The sequence below is a fragment of the Pseudopipra pipra genome, chromosome 2, assembly GCF_036250125.1.
Source record: "Pseudopipra pipra isolate bDixPip1 chromosome 2, bDixPip1.hap1, whole genome shotgun sequence".
Lineage (NCBI taxonomy): Eukaryota > Metazoa > Chordata > Aves > Passeriformes > Pipridae > Pseudopipra > Pseudopipra pipra.
In genome coordinates, this window is record NC_087550.1 from 30,556,717 (window position 1) to 30,562,552 (window position 5,836).

General features: G+C 45.2%; 2 long non-coding RNA genes across 2 annotated transcripts; one reads left to right on the forward strand and one right to left on the reverse strand.

Annotated features, from left to right (window-relative positions):
- Positions 1-261: 261 nt before the first annotated feature.
- Positions 262-2,136, reverse strand: LOC135406720 (uncharacterized). The gene is made up of 2 exons (XR_010426444.1): positions 1,804-2,136; positions 262-391 (listed from the first exon to the last, which is right to left on the reverse strand). It is a non-coding gene; the product is annotated as an uncharacterized LOC135406720 (long non-coding RNA).
- Positions 2,137-2,351: 215 nt separating this feature from the next.
- LOC135406727 (uncharacterized) lies at positions 2,352-5,249 on the forward strand. Its single transcript, XR_010426448.1, has 2 exons — positions 2,352-2,629; positions 3,321-5,249. It is a non-coding gene; the product is annotated as an uncharacterized LOC135406727 (long non-coding RNA).
- The last annotated feature ends 587 nt before the right edge of the window (positions 5,250-5,836 follow it).

Genomic DNA, 5,836 nt, shown 5'->3' on the forward strand with positions numbered 1-5,836 from the left:
TATGTCTTTTCCAACCTCAATGATTCTGTGATTCTATGTTGGCAGGCTACAGCAGCTTTTGGGCAGCCCTGACCCAAAACATATAGCCCTGACCCAAAACCCACAGTGCTGTGCCATAGTGTGAGACAAAAATATCAGGGACATGACCCATCTGTAGAGCCCAAGTCCTGCTCTGATCTGGTCCTTCTTGTGTTTAGAGCACTCTGCATGGGCAGAGTGACTTCATCCCTGTTTCTACACACCACACAGATACACCCAGAGTCAGTAAACAAGGTCTAATCGAGGAGAGGAGGGCAGAAATTTTCTTTCTGGTATCCTTTCCTCTCTTCAGGCTCTGGTTTCTTTTCAGTCAAATGGGGTATGAATCATCTTTCGATCTTCCACTGGAGAACTGCAAAGGATTCATAAGGCAGCATGTGTAGGACATGTCAAAGCTTTCAGCAGAAACTCCTCTCCCACAGATCCCATAGAGTTGCACCTCCTGCTCTACAGACAATGAAGGGAAGCTGCTTTGCTCTGCAGAAACAGAGACATCAGGCCCGCAGCATGAGGTGGCATTGGAAATCCTTATCCTGAGCTAGCTCAGCCAGCTTTTCCTGGAGAAGAATATGAGCTCCACTCAGTTAAATAACTCCTGCTACCGTATGCTTCAGAGATTACAAAGCCCCCACTACCAGACTCCCCTCTCCTCAGATCCTGTGTTGCTGGGGGCCCCTCCAGTGTTTCATTAAGTTTCCTTTATTAAGGCTTCATGTACAATGAGGGACTTTGTGGTGAAGTAACAGAGGGCAGCCAGTTCGTGTGGGACTCTTTGTCTCAGGTTTTGTAAGAGCTGGTATTGTGAAAGCATTTGACATGCCCACCAACACAAATATAAAGACAATTTAATGACTTACTACTCTTAATTGGGGATGTAGAGAGGGAAAATAAAGAAGAAAGTGCCTGGATGAACTGCTACCAGAGGACTCAGGTGAGAATTTATTGTAGTAGCCCCCGAGACTACCAATTGCCCATAGCAATGTATTCTGTAGGAAAACAGCCTCCACCACAGAGGTGATTAAAAGTCCAGAGATGAAGGCAGAAGAGTGGTTGAATGAGTTAGAATGGGAATAACAACTCCAGGTGGGCTTAAATCCACACAAGAAGCTTTTAGGGAAATTCTGTAACACATGAGAGCAGGTCATGGAGGGCTAGAGATTTTGTTGCTCCATCAGTGAATGCTCAGTCTGCAAAAAGTATTAAGTAACTGCCAGTAAAATGTAGGTCTTTTCCAACTGTGCAAAGTCGGGCAGCACAAGACCACTACTGATTTTGGAAACACTAGAGGAGCCAAAAGTTGTAAATTCAGCTCTTGACTTTGGCTATGCCCTGTCTGTAGTGGAAATTCACGGCTCAAGATGGAAAACATGGGTTATAATTTGGAAAAACCACTTTGGTGCTCAGAATCCCCTCTTCCAGCCCTAAAACCTGTAGTCCTGCAGGTTTCTGAGCACTGTGGTGGCCTCCCAGAAGCAAAGCAGCAGGCAGAGTAGAATTGTCTCATAGCAGGCAAAAACCAGCACAGTCCTATTCCAAGGTAGCTCTTGTGCTGCTGATGATTTTCATGGGATAGGAGGTGGTGGTACATGGAGATTCCCAGGAAAACAAACATGACTCTCTGTGGTTGGTAGGTGTGAAATGCTATTTACTTGCCTAAAAGAAAGTATGAATTGTATTGGATGAGGCAAAGGAAAAAAATAATTGTTTAATACCTACTTCCCCTCCTTGCACCAAAAAAAAAGAGTGCTCTCAGTGACTTCATACCTGGGAAGGGAAAAAACTTTAAAACAATCTTCCTGGGAGGTCCTGATGAAACAGGGCTGTCAGAAACGGCAGCCGGTTGCCCTTCTGATTTGGAACCCAGCTAATTAGCTCCGAAGGATGGTGCTTCAGATCTGAACAGCACATGAAGCTGCTGAGTTTGATATTTCCAGGCCTGTCAGCCCATGCATTAAAAAAGAAATGAGGGAGGGAGCAGCGGGCTTAATGAGGCACCCTGGGGCAATTTGGCAGAGAATGCCAAAGAGAATGCCTTGGTGGCAAAGCCCTCATCATACGGCTTCCTGACGGGAGCCTGGGGTACAGAGTGGTGCTAAAGGAGGAATCCCTACAGGGATTCACAAAGACTGGGACCAGAAGGCAACACGAATAAGGAGGGGAAACTGTGCTTGGGAGGAGCACAACTGCAGAGCCAGGGCACTGTCTTGTAGTGGCAGCCTCTTTCTGGTATCCTAGGGCTTTGAGCTCCAAGAGGATGCGATGTCATAGTCTTCTGGGGAGGCAAAGTCATGCATAGATGTTGTTCCTACTTCTTGTGCTAGGCTTGGGATAGCATCAACTCCATTTGGAGGCCCTTCTCTGAAGATACTTGGATGTGGTAACAGCCCTGGAGCAAACCCCTGGACCAAGCCACATATTATGTTAAAAAGTGCCTGAAACCAGGACAAGACCTGCACTAAGAGGTGTCAATACCCTTAGCAGGCTGTCTCCTGTAAAGCTGGCAGGGCACAGTTACCACTGAGTGAACTTTAGGAAAGTTCATGGGGACATCCCACCTCCAGGTGCAGGACATCTACCCACGGAGAGAGAAGTGAGGGAGTGAGTTTTTCTAAGATACAAATGAGAACGAGACTAGAAATCAGGCACCTAAATCCTATCTGAAGTTTGGTTTTCTCCAGAACAGAGTTTGTCACATCTGGAATAGAATTGCTCTTCATAAAGACTATTGCAATGGCATCACTGAACCTCAGAGGTTGTTATTCAAGCTCAGATGATGGCTTAGCAGTTGCCAAATGCAATTTGTTCAGCTAAGGTCCCAGGACTTATACAGAGGTTCTCCAGATGTTTCACCACTAAAGTGATGTCACTGCAGCAACACATACCAGTTTCCTAAGTGGGTCAGGAAGCTACTGCTGCCTTTAATCACTCAGATTTTGAGAGCTATAGCATTGTGTAGTCTACTGAGGGCTCCAACCCTTCCTAGAATGCAGGAGAGCCTGGGAGAGCTCCATGCTGCTGTATAGACACACTGCCTGTATCCAAGGCAGGCATAGGAAAGCATTCCTAAGTGTGTCCAAACTGCAGTTCAGTTCAAACTGGGCCAGTGTTACAGGTGACATCCTCCTTGATCTCTTATGTATGAGATCTTTTACAGGGCTGTTTCCTATTTCAAACATCCCTAATTTTTTGCAAGGGATTGTGCTGCCAGGCATAGGAGAAATGTCCCCTTTGGGACCATGTCTCACACTTGCAAACCATAGGCTGTCCTTTTTGCCCCTTAGCCCTGGAGGAAGAGATAAAATGGGAAGAGGAGAGGGTGTTAATTGTGACAGTCCCTACAGCAGGACCCATCAAGGAGTGATTTTCACTTCAATGCCTCACTGGAGAAATCTCGGCTCAAAGAAAGGGCTTAGCCAAAAGAAACTAGAAGACAATATTATTCAGGTAATCTAACGTTATGCTTCAGAGAGCACAAGAAATTTACATGGGAGGATGAGAAAGCCATTTTTCACACGGTTGAGGATATTGAACAGCTCACCGGCTGCATCCTGGGAAGAGTCTCATCTTCCCAATGAGCAGTTGCTATCTGAGAAGACAGGATTAACTGGAACAATGGTTTGACTGGACCACTGGACTGTAAGAATTGGCTTTGTCTGAGTATCCATTCTCTTCCCTTGCCTTCCCCTTGAAAACACATAACAAGCCTGATCACAGCTCTCTGTCCCACCAAACTGAGAGGTGTGTTGCTGCTTACATTAAAAGATAGGGCACATGCAAACAGATGTCAGAAGTGCTGGACCTGGCTTCATCCGGGTGTTTGCACTGCTGTGAAAAAGTCATGACACAGCTGCTGAGCTAGATAACAGACAGAATCATAGAACAGTTTAGCCTGGAAGGGATCTTAAGTATCATCTAATTCCAACTCCATTGCCACAGACAGGGATGCAGCTCAAAAAGAAATGAAGGGCACCCATAGTGTTAGTACTTCAGGATAAACTCAGACTGCCATGTTGGGGGGCAGGCTTTTTATTAATAAAAATATTATGCTTCAGATTTCACAGTGCTTCTGATGCAGCCATATTCCTTTGGTCAGCAATGGTCTTTCACTGCTCTGCTTTGGCTTTTGCTGTGGAGCAACTCCTAGACATCAGGACAGGAAAACATTTAAAATCCCTTGATTTCAATCCTATACAGTGAGTTTGCATTTTCCTTTAAGCTGTTTTTCTTTCTCTGCCACAAATCCTACCTTAAAACAGTTTCAGGGTGTCCTATCCACCCCCATTATCTGTTGTTTAGCATGTCCTGCTCACTTCCCATCTTGCTCCTTCTAGAAGCAATAATCTATGTATGCAGTACTGGTGTAGGATAAATATTGCCTGAAAGACTTCAAGGCTAAGCGTAAGCAAGATTTGTAGGGAGGGAACATAACTTTTCTTAAGTTAACTGCTTTAGCTTGAATAAAACAGGATTTCCCAGGCACATCAAACATTTGACCTGATGCAAACCCAGTCACCAGCACCACATTGCAGCGACAAACACTGACCTACTCCAGGGCATGTAAACAAGAAAGATATGGAACAACACATGTAAAAGTCACAGATTTTAAGAGCTAGGTAGATCAGAGACTATCTCCAGTTCACAAGTACTTTCAGTGGGATTCAGATGTCACTGCCCTCTCAATACTCTCTATTCCCATATTTCTCAATGCAATCCTGGTATAAATGAAGCCACTCACACAGCATGGAAGAAGCCCTGACCCCAGGGTCTTGACTGAGGAGGTTGTTTTATAAAGTCATGCTATGCTGAAACTACATTGGGAATATGTGAGGAAGAAAAGGAAGGGTGGAATTGTCTACAACTCCTGCTACAAACTGAGACTGTATGCCCAATGCACCCAAGGATGTCAGAAATGTTTTCACATTGCCCAGAAAAAGAAGGAACATTTGGAAGGAAAAGGAGAAAGGAAGAAGGGCTGGTGGACCCAGGGCATCTTCCACATTGCTTGCAGAAACTCGTCCTGAGGTCTGTCTGAGAACACAGGAACAGGAGGAATTACAACCCAGGAGTACCGATATAGACCCATTTTTTTTATTTCTCCAAAACTAAGCAGTAGGCTGAAAACTGAATCTTCAAGGCAGGGCTGTTGCATGTTCCTGATCCAGAAATCCCACATCTGATCTGTTCTCCTAGTAAAGACATGTGGAGCTTCAGTGATTTCCTTGGCTCTATTATTCTTTACCTGTTCTGTGCCGGGCTGTGGTGGGACAAGTCCTGACTTCACAGGACTTGTCATTTGGCTTAAACATTTGCAAACTTCTCCTTCTATCACTCTGTTTGTGGATAACCTATGAATACCCAAAGTATCGCCTAAACCTTGTTACCTCTACAGCCACTGGTCCCGAAGTAACCCTATCCAAGCAGGCTACCTCCCACAACAGCCAAATGCCAGGGGCATCTCTGCCTGCTCTTGCTCTCTGCCACTGTTTTTCCACATGCTTTTGCATGATGGGCACATCTTGGACACCAGACTCCATTCAGCAATGGATTAGCAGCAATTAAGCAATGCTCATTGACTCAGTCCTAACTGGACCTCCCCTGAACTGAACGGGAGCCACACTGGATCTTGCCTCTTTCCATTTCTGGGGCTAATTATTACCAACTAAACAGCACTAGGCTTTCCCTTTTTCTCTTCGCCATGCTTGTTAGCATTGTTTCTTCCAGCAGCTTTTCATTTCAATGGAAGCAATTGTGCCTGGCTGACATTTTAATTCTTTCCAGCTGCATCTGAACAAAATGA